This window comes from Cryptotermes secundus, unplaced genomic scaffold (assembly GCF_002891405.2).
Source record: "Cryptotermes secundus unplaced genomic scaffold, Csec_1.0 scaffold27, whole genome shotgun sequence".
Lineage (NCBI taxonomy): Eukaryota > Metazoa > Arthropoda > Insecta > Blattodea > Kalotermitidae > Cryptotermes > Cryptotermes secundus.
In genome coordinates, this window is record NW_019745078.1 from 1,440,119 (window position 1) to 1,456,164 (window position 16,046).

The 16,046-nt window shown below is 41.2% G+C and overlaps 2 protein-coding genes across 9 annotated transcripts in view; one reads left to right on the forward strand and one right to left on the reverse strand.

Moving 5' to 3' along the window:
* Window positions 1-16,046, forward strand: part of LOC111874820 (protein PBDC1) — a 751,412-nt gene that overhangs the window by 300,059 nt on the left and 435,307 nt on the right. The gene's annotated exons all lie outside the window — the stretch shown is intronic.
* The window catches only part of LOC111874817 (transcription factor collier), a 376,238-nt gene that overhangs the window by 284,089 nt on the left and 76,103 nt on the right, over window positions 1-16,046 (reverse strand). The window lies entirely within an intron of this gene.

Here is a 16,046-nt window from a genome sequence, read left to right on the forward strand (position 1 = left end):
CAGACGACAATATATTTCATTACTCGAGTTTCCTGAGCTCCTTGTTCAACAGTGTTACTTCAACAAAGAAAACAGGCTTCTTGGATTTGGCACCGTGTATGTGTGGTGTTAACCGACGTTTCGGAGGAAAGTATCGCCTCCATCTTCAGGGTAGAAGAAAAATATAAGAAATCTGCAAGCGGAGAGACCGTGAGAACCGGTAAAAGCAGACACAGTCTTCTACCCTGAAGATGGAGGCGATAGGTTCGTCTGAAACGTCGGTTAACACCACATATACACGGTGCCAAAGCCCAGAAGACTGCTTTCTTCATAGTCACCGCCGTGAAAGCCTCAAATCTTACTTACTTCAACAAGATCAGGGGCTGAATAACGACGGTCACATAATTCATAAACATCATTCCGAAAATTGTGGAATGTAGACATGTAAAATATCCTAAATTAGACAACCCACTGCTAAACTAACATGGCAACATCACAGGAAATTTAAACTTTTGGAAGCGATGGAAACACACGATATGCATGTTATAATGTATTATGTACAATGTGCATGTAAAAACTCACGTATGATTTTGAAACCTTAACTCTGTAATCTAAAATATAACTTCAGAATTGGCAGAAATACATGCTCCTTCAATGTTCAATCTGCCACTGAAGAGAAATCGGTCGGATACGAGGCATCAGTTCTTGCAGCCACGGACTCTGTGCTGCTGTTACTTCCTGAGAAGACATGCTATCCGAAATTTTGTGCCTGTCCGAAATATGGCGCTTTTTCCTTGCATATATTTTCAGTTATTGACTACAATCCATTATGTTTTAAAAGAAGTAAGACTAAGTAGAAATTCTCTAAAGAATTATTTGCCTACTTTCCTTTGACCACATAGTAGTTGATACTACGCAGACCGCATAGAAGACACCACCCTTATCTGTTCTTCTGTTTTTGCGTATGTGTTTGTTGGCACAGGAAACTGTTTACTGAGCAGTGGTCTAGCAACATTAGGGGCGGACACACAAACACACGGACAGCTAAGTGATCTATTACGTCTTCTTTTATTTTTTCAAAATGAGGAAATTATTCTAAAATTTTCAGAATTTATTTTCCGTTTTCGCACAGGAAAATGATTGGAGTCCAGTGTAGCAGTTTGAATACGATGTGCGCCTATGACTGATAATGGTCTCGTATGGCCTAAATGTAGAAAACATAGCTTAAATAGTCTTTAACCATTAATGCACAAGATATTTCATTTACAAGATTGTATTGGTAACACGTATTCTGTTCCAGTCACTGACGTCAGTACTTTGAGAACAGCAGACAAGAGACAGGACTGAAGAACTCGGTAATCCCGAGTCTTCAGAATTTGGTTTGGATCCTGAAAAAGACTGGCCAAATGGGAGAAACTTCCTGTTTCCTTAAACTTGCACTTTCGTGAAAATAATTACGCAGTTTTAAAGCACCGACCAAAGTGCCGAAACACCGAACAGTCCTCTAACCCGTGAAACTTTGCGGGGCATATAAATTCTCGCTGACATCTGTGTTTGTTTTTGCATTCTTTACTGCTGTGTCCTTTTCCCCACGCTTTCGTACAGAGCAACATAAATCGTTTCGTGATGAGATTTAGATAAGGACCAAGACCTAAGTACATTTACGTAGCACATTTTATGCCGTGACATTGTGCTCCTAGATGGTAACAAAATCGCATTGTGTAATAAAGGGTTGCTACTGCAAAGAGAATAAGAGATGAATGCTGAAGATGAGATAAGAGCCAGAGGAGTGTCACGTGACTTTCACCATACCGTCACCCCGCTTCTCTTCACCCCAAATGCCCATCATCCTCTTTGTGAAATAGAAAATGGGCCCATAGGCCTCTAGGTCCTAAAAGGGAGATTTCCAGGTCTCGTAAACACATTCAATTCAATTCAATTCAATAACTACAGGAAAACATATTTTGATGAGACCACAAGGCATAATTTTGTTTCGCCGCTGTTTATTATTGTAAAACAAAGGTGGAAAGATGTTTTCCATATAGTGGGGCTACATATATATATTTTTTCCAATTGCGTCTTTTACCGTTTTAAGTAACCCATTCGCCTTAGGCCTATGTCCGTTTATTGCAGTAACAATCCACTAAACTATGCCATAATATTAGGCTATTAGTGTCCGAGTCTTCACCTTGGCGACCCGGGTTCAATTCAACATCACTTCATGCGTTTGTGGTGGACAATGTAGTATTGGGGCAGGATTCCTCCAAGTGTTTATATTTCCCCGGATAGCTCAGTAGATATAGTAATTAGACTATGGGTTGGAAGACCGAGGAATCGTGGTTTGATTCGTAGACACTGTACGGGGGTGATGCGGCAGGGGCGTGATGCTGACAACTCGCTTCCATTTAGTGTCGGGGCCCTGAATTATGGAGCTATACCTCCACGTCTTCATGGCTTGGAGCTTAATACATTAAGGCGTGGGATAAATCTATCTTTACTTCGGTTTCCAATGCGAGTTGTCTTTCCGCCAATGTTCCGTTTTCTGACTTCTCATCTAGGTACGTTACGATAGGTAATTTGTGACGTAGGCACCAGGGCGCTCAGTCGCACCCTTCCCTATGAATAAACAAGGGTCCACTGAACTCGCGGATACGTCGAAGATCGTTGTCTTTTTTTTATTTCAAATCACAAAATTTCTGAAGATGGCTGTGTTCTGCCATCAGATAAAATTATGAAGTCCGTTGGATCGAGACAATCGTTGTAGAAGGATCTTAATCGCGGTACAATGGATCCAAATATTACATTATGAAGGAAGAAAAGACATTTTCCCTAATGCTGAGGGATCTTTAATAAAAACGAGACATGGAAAACATTGAATGCACGTGTCAAAATACTGTCACTCCCCTTCCTCAATACACTTAGATTCATGTCTGCTGTTGGATGAATAATATATTGGCTATAGATATAAATTTTTACTTATTATATTTTGTTAAAAGCAGAATGAATGAAAGATATTTCAAACGGGGTGTTTAAGTTCTTAATGAAATACAAACTTATACCTACTGTCATATATTATTTGCAGCCTAAGTTGCTCCACTTTTGAAAAATTTGATACAGCACGATTTAGTTGGAAGCAGACTTAGTGTTGTGTAGTAAAATAAAAGGTAAAGCTATCCCTGTTAAGCTATCCCTGTTAACAAGCCATGCAGGCCCATTAGGATTGTGAGACTTCGAAATTCCCACATTTTCTAGACCGTCGGCTCACAGATGGCGCAGAGGTTGTCAGCCTTACGCGCCCGCCGCCCTTTATCCCCCATGAAGATTCATGGTACTCATTTCTGTTAAAGCCAGAGTCGACCACAGGACCATAGTGCGGCTGAATGGATTACATCATTTGAAAAATCGAATGACCTCAACAACAATCGAACCTGTGACCTTCCGGGTTTCTGCACAGTGCTTCAAGCAACTATGATACCGTATTCCCCAGTGTGAAATTAATTAAATTGATGAGGCATATTTTGTTCAAATAGTTCTGAGACTAAAAATTGCATCAGGCTCCTTTAAGAAATTTAGAGGTAAGCAAGAGGATAGATGAAAGTACTGACACGACCGGCCCTATCTGTATTCATTTCGTCTACCCCACGATGAAGACGTGTGGGGGAGGTGAAATGAAGCTCCATGCATTTTTAAACTTAGAACTTGGAAAGGAATACAAGATTTGATAGCATTAAGTATTTAAGGTGGATGTATAGTTCAACCGTTGACGAAATAGTGACATTGTGGGTATAAACATCGCTCACTGGATCGTAAGGTAGTAAGCCAGTAAAGTAGGCTCGATCGGTAACGCCTCTGACTTATTCTGGAGGTACTGAGTCGAAACTCAGCCTCGGAAGGTCCAAACTGTCAGAGGTTGACCGAAATTTTCCTCAGTGCCTTCACTGAAACGCTTTATTATTACTCTATAATTCAAACTAAGAAATTTCGTTGTATATTATCACAGTGAAATCAATTACAACACAAATTCTGGAAATTAGACTTAACTCCTCATATTCTCGACGTGTTCCTCCGGAGAACCTATTTGCTTATGCGAAGGAAGTTGACAGACAGCCTTTGTGGTCTAGTGGTCATAGTTCCTGGCTACAGATCCAGAGATCGCGGGTTCTATTCCCTGCATTACCAGATTTCCTGAGAAGTAGAGGGTTGCAATGGGGCCATTCAGCGTCATGAGGATAACTGAGGTGTTATTTCAAGGAAATAGTTGCTCCGGTCTAAAAATCCGAGATTAAAGGCCGTGGGGATTCGTTGCGCTGACCACGCGCTATCCGCTAAAGTTGGCACTAACTTCGCCCTCAAGCGGCGGTCGCTCGGTCAGTATAGTTCGCTTGCGGACTAAAAGCCACAAAGTTTATTTTATTTTATTAAGGAAATTGAATCAGTTTAATTTTCATGATTTCTTTTGTATTACTAAATGTGTACCACTGAGGATGACATTGTAAGTGTCGAAACATGTCGAAACAATGATGGGTTTAGTCTGATTTCGAGAACATATATTGTAATTGACTGTACAGTGGTAGAACAACATTACTGATTGCATCAGTTGCACAAGTCGACATCGAAATACGACATTTCAATCTATGCCACATCATCTCAGAAGTGAACAACTTGCTGTCGTAGTATTACGGCTCGAATCCAAATTCGGAAATGGGAAATTTAGATTTTTCAGCTCTTATTTCGGAATAATGTCCTAGCAAGGAGTTCTACATAAAAAGTTCCTTGGCTTTAGTCCGCAAGCGAACTATACAGACCGAGCGACCGTCAATTGTTGGCGAAGCTAGTGACAACTTTAGCGGATAGTGGGTGTCGCGTGTCAGCGCAACGAATACCCACTGCCGTTAATGTCGGTTTTCTAGACCGGAGCCGCTATTTATCCATTCAAGTAGCTCCTTAATTATCCTCACGAGACTGAGTGGACCCCGTTCCAGATCCACTATTTCTCAGAAAATCTGATAGCACCGGGAATGGAAGCCGGAACCTCTGGCTCTGTTACCAGGAACTCTGACCACTAGACCACAGAGGCGGACAACAGCTAATCATAGCAGTTGTAACTTCCTTCACTGTGAAATCACACGCACAGTTGAGTTTCTGAAACCTTTATTTCAACACGAGTTGCTGTATAACTTATCAGATATTTGCAGGCAATGCACTTTATGTGTGCTTATAGAAGGCTTCAGTTCACTCGATTTGAGATGTTTGTGTCACTCTCTAACGCGTCCGGGAACCAGGACGAAGACAGGACCTCGACTACAATGGGTGCTCTGGACGAATTGCAGTGGTGGTGGTAGTGGGTGGGGAGACACTAGTCATCAATGCGAAATAGCCTTTACGGCGTAATTACCGACCGACCTTCATCCCTTCACCCTCTGGCCATGCCCTCAGCAAACGCATCAGCCACAGTAATCCGGGCATTTTGTGGCACTCTTCCTCAACCTCCCCATCACGTCCGCACCCCGTCATCTCAGGGGTGTTAAATCCAATCCATGATAGTGGTAGTTTGTGTTTTATCCACATTTCCTAGCTGTTTAGATCTCTACAAGTGAATTTTAAGGCCGAAAGACTTGGCAGCGCGCAGCCTAAGAGTCGTTTACGCTCTCCATTTCTTGAACTACGTCGTGAAAACGTTTCTGACCTGTCGATCGTTAGTTTTACTACACGGGAGACTATACCATTGTTGTGAGGAAGGATTCTGTAAGTAATTACCAAGGCCCGGATTTTGATGACATGTCATCTCTTTTTCCTTGTATCCTGTGCAATGCTCTTAAATATATAAACCTCGGATATGAGCTGCTGGTTACAGAAATGTAAATTTTATACGTGATTTTTTAACATTTTTAGGTTTAATGTCATTTTTTCATTTTGATGGTAATTTTTTTAATTTTTGGACTTTTAAGGGTATTTCTTGTCCTTTTTGGCCATTTTAGGGGATTTTTCTTCATATGTTTTCTGAAATGTGAATAACATGGAAGCGAAGTTTTCTTTATTTTCTCCTTTAGGTCATTTTTCTGGATTTTCGGTCATTTTATAGTTAATTTTTTAATGTTTTCAGATCATCAAAATCCGCGCCCTGCATATTACATTTTTGGGTCATATTTTAGGTCATTTTCTGGATTTTTCCGGTCATTTTTTAAATATTTTCAGGTCATCAAAATCCGGGCCCTGGTAATTACGGTAGATAACAATATGATCAATAGCATTTGGAAGATTTTTAAGTTAATTACGATAAGGTTACCCAAGTGTTTATTTATTTATTTAGGCACCACGCCATAGAGACGCATTGGAGGGTGAAGGTGTAATTCCACCATTCTTAACCTCGGCACTCGATGGAGGTGAAGGATCAGCTTCACTCCCCTTTACCCCGGGAAAGAGCCTCCAGTGCTCTTTGTATAGGAGGCTGGATGGGTCCGATAACACATATGGACGCTGTGGAGGAAAGATGAAAACCTCCTACCTCTGCAGGGACTCGAACCCCAATTCGAAAGTGAACGTTTCCAGCAAGTGTACACCCCTGCATGGCAAGTAACAGAATGGCAAGGGAGGAGAAGGGAACGCCGTATCAATGCACGTGCATGAGTCTTATCTATATAGGATTTGAAGAATGTTTTGTTCCCTTCCTTTTCCGGATTAAGATGCTTTAGGAAAACCAGTTGATAGATTCTTGTTTAATTGAATATGTAATGCAGATGCTACCCTGCCACATGCGTATATGGATGTCCTCGTATTAAAAGCCAATGTTAGTGTAAGTCCTAACAAAGCCAACGGACGGCCTCTGTTTGTGTAAGCTTTACAAAGCGAAGGGGAGCGCAACATGTGTCGGCCTGGCTTGGATCTAACTAAAGCTGCCTATGCTGATACTGGCTACGATGTTTGTCTCCGAACTTTTTGTTGCAAGCTAGCAAAATCATCCACTCTTCGACGTGGTTTTCCTTAAAATAAACTTTAATTGTAAAAAAGGTAAATCTATCCCTGTAACAGGCCGTGGAGGCCCCGTAGGTTTGCGAGACGTCGAGGCGCCCACATTTTCTAGACAGTCGAGCTCACAGATGGCGGTAAGGCTGTCAGCTTTACGCTCCAGCGACCCTCTACTAATAGGAAGATTCATGGTACTCATTTCTGTTAGAGGCTGTGTCGAAACCAGGGTCATTGTGCTCCTGGAAGGATTAAGTCAATTGAAAAATCCAATGATCTCATCGGGAATCGAACTCGTGTCCTTCCAGCTTGTAGCACAATGCCTCAACGAAATGGTTATTTAATATGACATTGTTGTGAATATGTATTTCCATTGATAAACCCATGATCTATTTTCTCCCGCCGTGACACCGTATAATGATCGCTTCATGCATGAAGCGAATTAAAAAACAATGAAACAGCCATGGATATAGCTTCTACATATTAAAACCAATTATGGTAGGCTAAGAATTGTACCACAGACGGCGAAAACTGGATGAAAGGCCATTTTGTGTAAGGACCATGAAGTGCAGTATGTTTTCACTCAAAACATTCTTGCTAACTTACATGACTTTTGTAAATATACACGTAAATCGATTATTGGATATACCAACCCATTCTTACAAAGCTTAGAACGTTAGAGAGGTCACAGTGTGGAGCCAGAAAAGTCGCTACTTTCTAAGCTGCTAAATATTCACCGTATCAGAAATTGCTTTAAGTAACGGCTGTATATCAGAATAGCGTCCAAATTAATTTTGATGATGTATTTATAGAACTTCATTTCCCTTCTATAAATATTCTTTATCGAAGTGTTGCGTTCGTCAAATGCATGATGTGTTTTGTGGTTCCGAGTGAATGAGCATACTGTGATGTGACGCCTGAAAGCCGCAATAGTCGAGTTGCAGCCAGGCGTCTTTTGCTAGACAACGACTCGGTGATCACGTTTCCGTGGCAACGAATATTTTTTTAATTCGCTTAGTGGGGGGTGGAGTCCAACTGGGTCCACACGGCACGGCGGCCACTGATTGGCCTATTGTAGCCTCCCCCAGGTGATATGATGATGGAGAACTTGGTGGAATGAAGATTGATAAGGGAAACCGAAGTACTCGGAGAAAACCCGCTGGTCCACCACAAATCACACTTGACCAGACCCGGGACTGAACCGGGGCCGACGCGGTGGGAAGCCAGCGACTAACCGCTTGAGCTATGGCGCGGCCACTGGCAACGAATATTCTCACTTTGCAACAAATAGCAGAGAAAGCATCATTGCCTGTGTAACAAATATAAACACGTTCCCATGACAACGCGTACATAAACAGTTACTACAGATACGAAAAATAGAATTCTTCAAGGAGGAATTTGTATCCCTACCGCCTGGCAGGCAAAAAACGACGTCAGTTGAGAAACCATAAGTCAGAAGTGAATTAGTGTGCTTTCGAGAGACAGACATCGTTCAAGCTTGAGTGAGAGAGACAGAATCCGAGAGACTACATCGTGTTACCAAGCAAGAGGATGTTGGAGATTCTGCTTTTTTGTGTCTTATGATTGAAGTAATCTGAGAGTATTATAATTGGTTGTGTTTACGACTTCTGAATATTCAATAAAACGGTTCGCCAATCCAAACCCCATCTACGAGTCACTAATAGACGTGACAACACTGAGTGATTCTCTATAAATATTTTTGACTGTGATCGATTAGACCACAATTATTTTGGACCTTGATCAATGTCTGAAGTATATTTAATATACGCGAAGTTTCGGGACTCTCCTTTATTTCCGTCTTCAGATGCCGCTTGTTACAATGCCAACAAATATTTCTTCTGTGCGGTAAAACAATTTTAATGGTTTCGTCATTAATAAACGAGATAAGTATTCAAACTCCTCTTATTTTCTTCTAAAACTCTACGACTGATATCGCAGATGAACAAGCAATGAAGATAACCGTTGATCAAATACCGAAAACCGTGAGTGTCTGTACCTCAGAAAGTGGGCAGTGTCCAATGTAACTTCAGTGTTCTGTTATCTTAAGAAGTTACATGTATTAATTCAACTAGTATTTAGTTCACGAGTTAACAATTTGACATTGAAACAACTATTCATTTGAGAGTTCCATCTTCCGATATGTTCCGCCGTGACGTTCCTAAAAGTCAATCGACATTCCCGAGGAATATGTCGCCCCCATTTTCAGGGCTAAGAATAAATCGAGCAAGAATTTTGCATGAAGCTACTATAGTTGTTGCCTGCTTCATGTCAGTTTCTTGTTTGGTTTTCTCTTCAACCGTGAAGATACAGACGACATGTTCCTCCTAAACGTCGGTAGATTTTCACCGAAAATCTCAGGGTCATATTACGAAGACAGAACAGCTGTTACAACCTCAAATCCTACCGAGTGACTCATTCAGTTTATATAGAGCGTGTTTTCGAATTCGAAGATACGCCACTTTACAACGTAACAATATCAGGCGCCGAATAGTACATAAAGAGTGCTGGTTGTGTCAGTAACATTGCAGTTACAATATCTGTTGAAATTGAAAGACTCATCACTTATCGGAACAAACTATTTTGCGAGAAGTAATGTTCTTGTTGAGATATCTTGAGAGGCATAAATTAATAACATTTTCATTCATGAATTCTTCTACGACATAACAATTAAATCCTTTATAATTAAGGATAATTATTCTCATAAACGCCATGTTGTTTCTGTTGAAATTAGGTACCTCCCCAATAGCATTCTCTTAACACTGATTTTCACGAAAATTGGCTATTTGATGCAAAAAAAAAATTATATCCATATTTGAGTCAGGATAATTATAATGAGCAAGTCAAAGAGGATTAGGTGGGCAGGGCATATAGCACGAATGGGGGGAGATGAATGCATATAGAATATTGGTGGGAAAGCCAGAAGAAAGGAGCCCACAGGGAAGACCAAGGCGTAGGTGGGTGGACAATATTAGAATGGATCTTAGAGTGATTTAATTGGACGATAGATCTGGCTCAGAATAGGGACCAGTTAAGGGCTCTTGTGAACACGGTAATGAACCTTCTGGTTTCATAAAATGCTAGAAAATTCTTGAGTAGCTGCAGAATTGACTGCTCCTCAAGAAGGGCTCAGCTCCATGAGTAAGTAAGTATTTGAATGAGGCGAAAGGTGGAGAGACAAATTCATACTGCTAGTAATACTCCAAAAATGAATCATATTCCTTCCCAACACTAGATGAGAAATTTAGATTCTACAACATTTTCCGCAATTCTGTTCAAATTCGACAGTAATTATGTAACAGAATTGTGATTTACACTTCTTATGAGCCTTACATTTTGCAAAACTGTATGCAAACATGGGCTAACCTTCCCACTGTTTAAATTCGTCTAGATATCAGAAACAGAAGAATCATCAAAAAATCGCGATTTCTTTACGTGGATTAGACGATTCAAGCGGAGAATGTAATCCGAAAAAGCAAAATGAAACAGGAGAAGAAATGTAGGCCATAGGACAGGGAATGGCCAAGACTTATTCCTATGGGAAAGCAGAAGTAGTATAGCGAAGCCGGCATTCCTTAGGTAACAGCTTCGCCATGCTCTTCCAGCGGTATCCTCTGGGACCTAGGGGCTATCAGCTGACCTCACCTCATTCCACTGCCTCTCTTTCACCCCTCGAGGATTACCATTGGATTCAGGAACACAGAGGAACTTGAAAGGACCCTGGGCAAAAGAACTTTTCCCTCCGTCCCTCCCTCAGTTTTATTCCCATGGGATTTGCCTCATTCAGCTCATATGGAATCTAAGATCCTCGAAGCACAAATCCCCTGTGGGATGCTAATCCAGATGTCGTGTTGTGATTAAAGAGGTCATGCATACACATCTGAGACCTATTCATCAATGCTCCCATGGGAATTCAATTACCATAGGCAATAGCCTCTGGTTGTGTCTGCATGTCTTTTGACTTTGTCTGCCTCAAGTATCCACTGAAATATAGTACCACTGAATTGAAGTTTAATTCATTTTAAAGCGGAAGTTAACTTACTGGGGTAATGTCTTCTTGCGAAGCTGATGGTCTCTCTTTTAGTCAAAAAATTCATCGCCATTTATGGATCCTAAAAGTTAATAAAGTTAAAGTGTTCACAAGAGCTTGCAATTGGTTTTAATCCTGAGCCAGATGAATCCAGTTCATATCCTCACTCTCTAATTCTTTGAGGTCTGTTTTAATATTATTTTCCCAACGTACTCCTAGTTTTTCCACGTGGTTCCCTTCCTTCATATTTTCCGATTAAAATTTGGAATTTTCCACCGTGCCTATCCGCAACTCTTATTCTTACTCTGAGCTTGACTGAAGCCCTGTGTTCAAAATATATAAAATTTTAATAAATTGTTGGCGTAAAGTGAAAATCACGGAGAGGAGAACTTTCTGCTCTTGAGCACAGACACCCACTCAGTTAAATGTAACCGGATTTCCATTATAACAGATAATTTGCGTGGCTGCATAAAGTACAGGTTTAATATAATATAAGGTTAAAAAAATCGGTCTATCAGCAATCGGAAGTTGAAAGTAATGGTCCATGGAGACGCTACATTATGCTGCACCTGTTTCGGAGATACGCTGGCTTTCATATAACCACAAATCTCAAGTGACAATTTAGGCGCACAACAACTATCATCAATTTTTTATTCTACCGCCTTTCTTCCTACAGGAAGTAGAATTCAATTTCCGCTCTCTTCCTGTGGGATCACATGATTCCCATGCATTATTTTAATTTCATTAAAATCAACAGCAAAAAAAATATTATTTGAATGAATAACAATGTTATTTTTCAGTTTTTGATTAAAGAAGTCACCGATAATAATAATATTAACAAGTGCTGCAAAAATTTTCCGTTGGTATTTACATTTTAGGCCTCAGAAAGAGTTACAATTTGTAGTTCTTAATACCACTAACATTACTTGTGGATGAGTTCATAAACATCACGTTAATGCAATACATCGCGTCAACAGGTATCTTCAACACAACGTAGCGTGGCTTCCATGTTGCTATATTAATTTTATATAAACTTCACCCAAATAAGTTCTTATACCCTTAGATTTGTTATCATACGAAACTTCAAAATAGACAGTTGAAATACAAAGTAAGTAAAAATAAAAGTAAAGCTATCCCTGTACCAGGCCGTGAAGGCCCATAGAGTTGTGAGACGTTGAGGGTCCCGCATTATCTAGACAATCGGCTCAAAGATGGCGGTAAGGTTGTCAGCCTTACGCGCTGGTCGCTCTTTACTCCCCAGGAAAATTGTTTAATTAATTCCTGTTACTCATTTGTGTTAGAGGCTGAGTGAAACCTAAGGCCATAGTGCGGCTGGAGGGATTAGGTAAATTGAAAAAAATCCAATGACCTCATCGGGACTTGAACTCGCGACCTTCCGGCTTGTAACATAGCCCCTCAACGAACTACGCAAAGAAAGTAAACTTGTCCTTGTGCTTAAATAATTAAGCACTACGCCATGAAGCTGTATGGGGATGGATGTTTAGAGCCACATTTTCTTGACTTCGACACTAGTTGGGGGGTGAGTAGTCAGCTTCACGCCCAGGCCGCTTTAGCCCCCCTCCGAGAAAAGGGCCCCCGGTACCCATTGGATAGGTGGCTGGATGGACCCCAGAGTCGGTCTGGACGACTTGAAGACAATTTTTGACCCTAATGGGACTCGGTCGTCTAGCCCGTTTCGAGTCGCTATACCGTCTGAGCTGTCCCGGCTCTTATGTAGTTAAAATGCACCAAGATTTTTTTTAGATTTGGAAGATTCACGACCACAAAATGCAGCAGCCGCTATTTTTCCATTCAGTAGCTCCTCAATTTTCCTCATGAGACTGAGTTGACCCCGTTCCAGACCCAATACATCTCAGGAAATCTGGTAGCGCCGGGAATCGAACCCGGGATCTCTGGATCTGTAGCCAGGAACTTTGACCACTAGACCATAGAGGCGGTCCTTTACTCGTTGAAGTCATGAATAATAATCTGTAAAGAGAAGCACAGAAATTCTCTTAGATGTGAGCTAGTAGTTTGCCCTAGAAGTAGCAACAGAGCAAACAAACAAATAGGCCTATATTTACACGTCGTCATCAGAATGTAAGACAAATCTTTACTTAAAGAGAGATAATATTTGGGAACAAAAATAAGAAATTTGGAACGTATTCATGAATAAATTTAGAACAGGCATGATTCGGTGAATATTTGCTAATGTTCATTTCAGCGTCTTTTGTTTTATTGTGCCTAAAATCAAAATGCCTAAAGCCTACAAAGTATAATTCTGTCTACTGTGTCATGCGCGTGGCAAACTTCGTCTCTCATATAAGGGAAGGACGTAGACTGAGGGGGGGTGTTTGAAAGCAGTGAGAAAAGTTGAGCAAATCTTGTACCTACGGGGGATGAAGTGACAAGAGAACGGAGGAAATTGCATAATGTAAAGTAAAAAAGTAAAGCTGTCCCTGTAACAAGCCGTGAAGGTCCATAGGGTTGTGAGATTTTGAGGCTCCCATATTATCTAGACCAGTGCTTCTCAACCGCCGGGCCCCGGCCCAGTAGTGGGCCCTGGCAAGACTTATGCTGGGCCGCGAGAGGCTCTTCTGGAATTTGTCATTTTCATTTTCTAAGCATTTTTCATGAACAAATATTTTATAGTTAGCTTAATGCATGAGTTTTAACAAAACTGGAAAGGTATTTACGAGTAAATTTGTTGGGACTGGGCCCTCGTCTCATAAAGAAAGAACTTACTGGCCCGCGGTCTCATAAACATTGAGAACCACTGATCTAGACAATGGGCTCACAGATGGCGATAAGGTTGTCAGCCCTACGCACCGGCCGCGTGTTAGAGGCTGTCGACCCCAGGGTCATAGTGCGGCTAGAAAGATTAGGTCAATTAAAAAAATCCGTTGACCTCATCGGGACTTGAACCCGCGACCTTCCGGCTTGTTGAGATTCAAAATTTGTAGGTTCGATATTATTAAAATTGTTCAATTAAAGATGACGACATAGGTGAGTGGATAATGTTAAAACGGATCTTAGAGAGATAGGATGGGTTGGTATGAACTGGATTCATCTGGCTTAGGATAGAGGGCAGTGCAGTCTTGTGAACACGGTAATGAATCTTTGGATTCCATAAAACCCTGGGAAGTTGTCGAGTAGCTGCACAACTGGCGGTTTCTCAAGAAATGCTCTGTTCCATGAAGTTAGTGAAATTAAGGGTAGTAATATGTTGAGCAACGTAACACGCATGAGACAGAAGAGAATGCATAAACAATTTTAATAGAAAATCCTGAAGGAGAGAAGCTGGAAGATCTAGGGGTAGATGCGAGGATAACAATGAAATTAATCTTAAAAGAAACAGGATGGAAGAGAATGGACTGGATTCATCTGGCTCAAGAGAGGAACCAGGAGCGATCTCTTGTTAGCAAGGTGATGAACCTTCGGGTTACGTGAAATGATGGAAATTTCTCGAATAGCTGAGCAAGTATTAGCTTCTGTAAAAGGATCTGCTTCGTGGAGTTAATTACTTAGGCGGTTAATTACAATTTCGAATCGAACTGGTCCACTAGTTGATTTAACGATGATATATCATCTCCAAGAGTGGCAATTTCCTCTCAAGTAAGCGTCTTCTACCTGGGCAAATTACGGCTCATGACGTCACAGCTAGTAATATACTTATTTCACATCATTACGTTTCAAAGAAAGAAAATCTATATAGGTCATGGTGCAAATTTTAAAGAATCAGACCACCGTTCTATTTTGCAAATACTGTTGACACGACTGCCTTAACGATAATTGCTTGTCTGGGTCTGCAGGCTTGAACTGTCATGTAAGTGCTCAGTAAAGAAACTCCGTGGCTTCAGTCCGCAAAGCTAACTATACCGACCGAGTGACCTCCGCTTGTCGGCGAAGTTATTGCCAACTTTATCGGATAGAAGTTGTCGTGTGGTTAGCGCAACGGATCCCCACGGGCGTTAATTTCAGTTTTCTAGATCGGACCCGCTACTTTTCCAATGTTCAGAAATACTTACTTACTTACTTACTTACTTACTTACTCATGGAGCTGAGCCCTTCTCGAGAAGCCGCCAATTCTGCAGCTACTCAAGAATTTCCCAGCATTTTATAGAACCTGAAGGTTCATCACCATGTTCACAAGAGCCATACACTGGTCCCTATCCTGAGCCAGATCTATCCAATCCATATCATCCCATCCTATCTCTCTAAGATCTATTCTAATATTGTCCACCCACGTACGCCTTTGTCTTACCCGTGGTCTAATGTTCAGTAATGGTGGTCTTAAAATTCTATTCCAGAATTAGCCTTGAGAATCTGAGAAGAAACACGAATATCTCAGTCGAAAAGCTCCTACCCGTTCGAGATTCGAACTCGGGATCACCAGTATACGAAGCGGGTATGGCAACCATTGCCCTCGGAGGGTCAGCGCATAGCCAAAACGAGACGCTGATCGAGTTATTTGTCACAGAGAGAGAGAGAGAGCTGTGTGCTCTGCAGAGAAGTAGCGCTAACTGATTCCACAAAATACTCTGTGGCGGTTTCGTTCTCATGAAGATGATTAAGAAGAGAGTATAATTATCATTATCGTAAATTTCCAGATGAAGTTTGCGCGCAGCAACCACGGCTTCCTATGATACAACTCATACACTTTGCTTGTTCTGCCTGTATAATAATGTTTCGTGAAAATGGTTCCCACATTTCAGCTCTGCCAAACCGACATGACGTAGGTACAGGCACAGATAATGTATGTATCATTCAGTGGATAAGTGAACGCATAATGAGAGGAAGTCATGTCTGTCCGTCAGTAACACTATCAGCCCCCAAAACATTCAAAGGATATGATTGGGTGGTTGTTTCTTGAGTTTCATCGAAGCTTTTCAACTGCCCGTAATGTTGTTGCTGTACAGCGACAGTGAGATGGGCTGATATATCAGAGTCGTTTCAGGGCAACGGCTTGGTAAACAAGTTACGGCAGCAAAGAATCGACGCTCAACGATGAAGGGACTTTCGGCATGATGAAACGTACATATACAAATAATGTGTT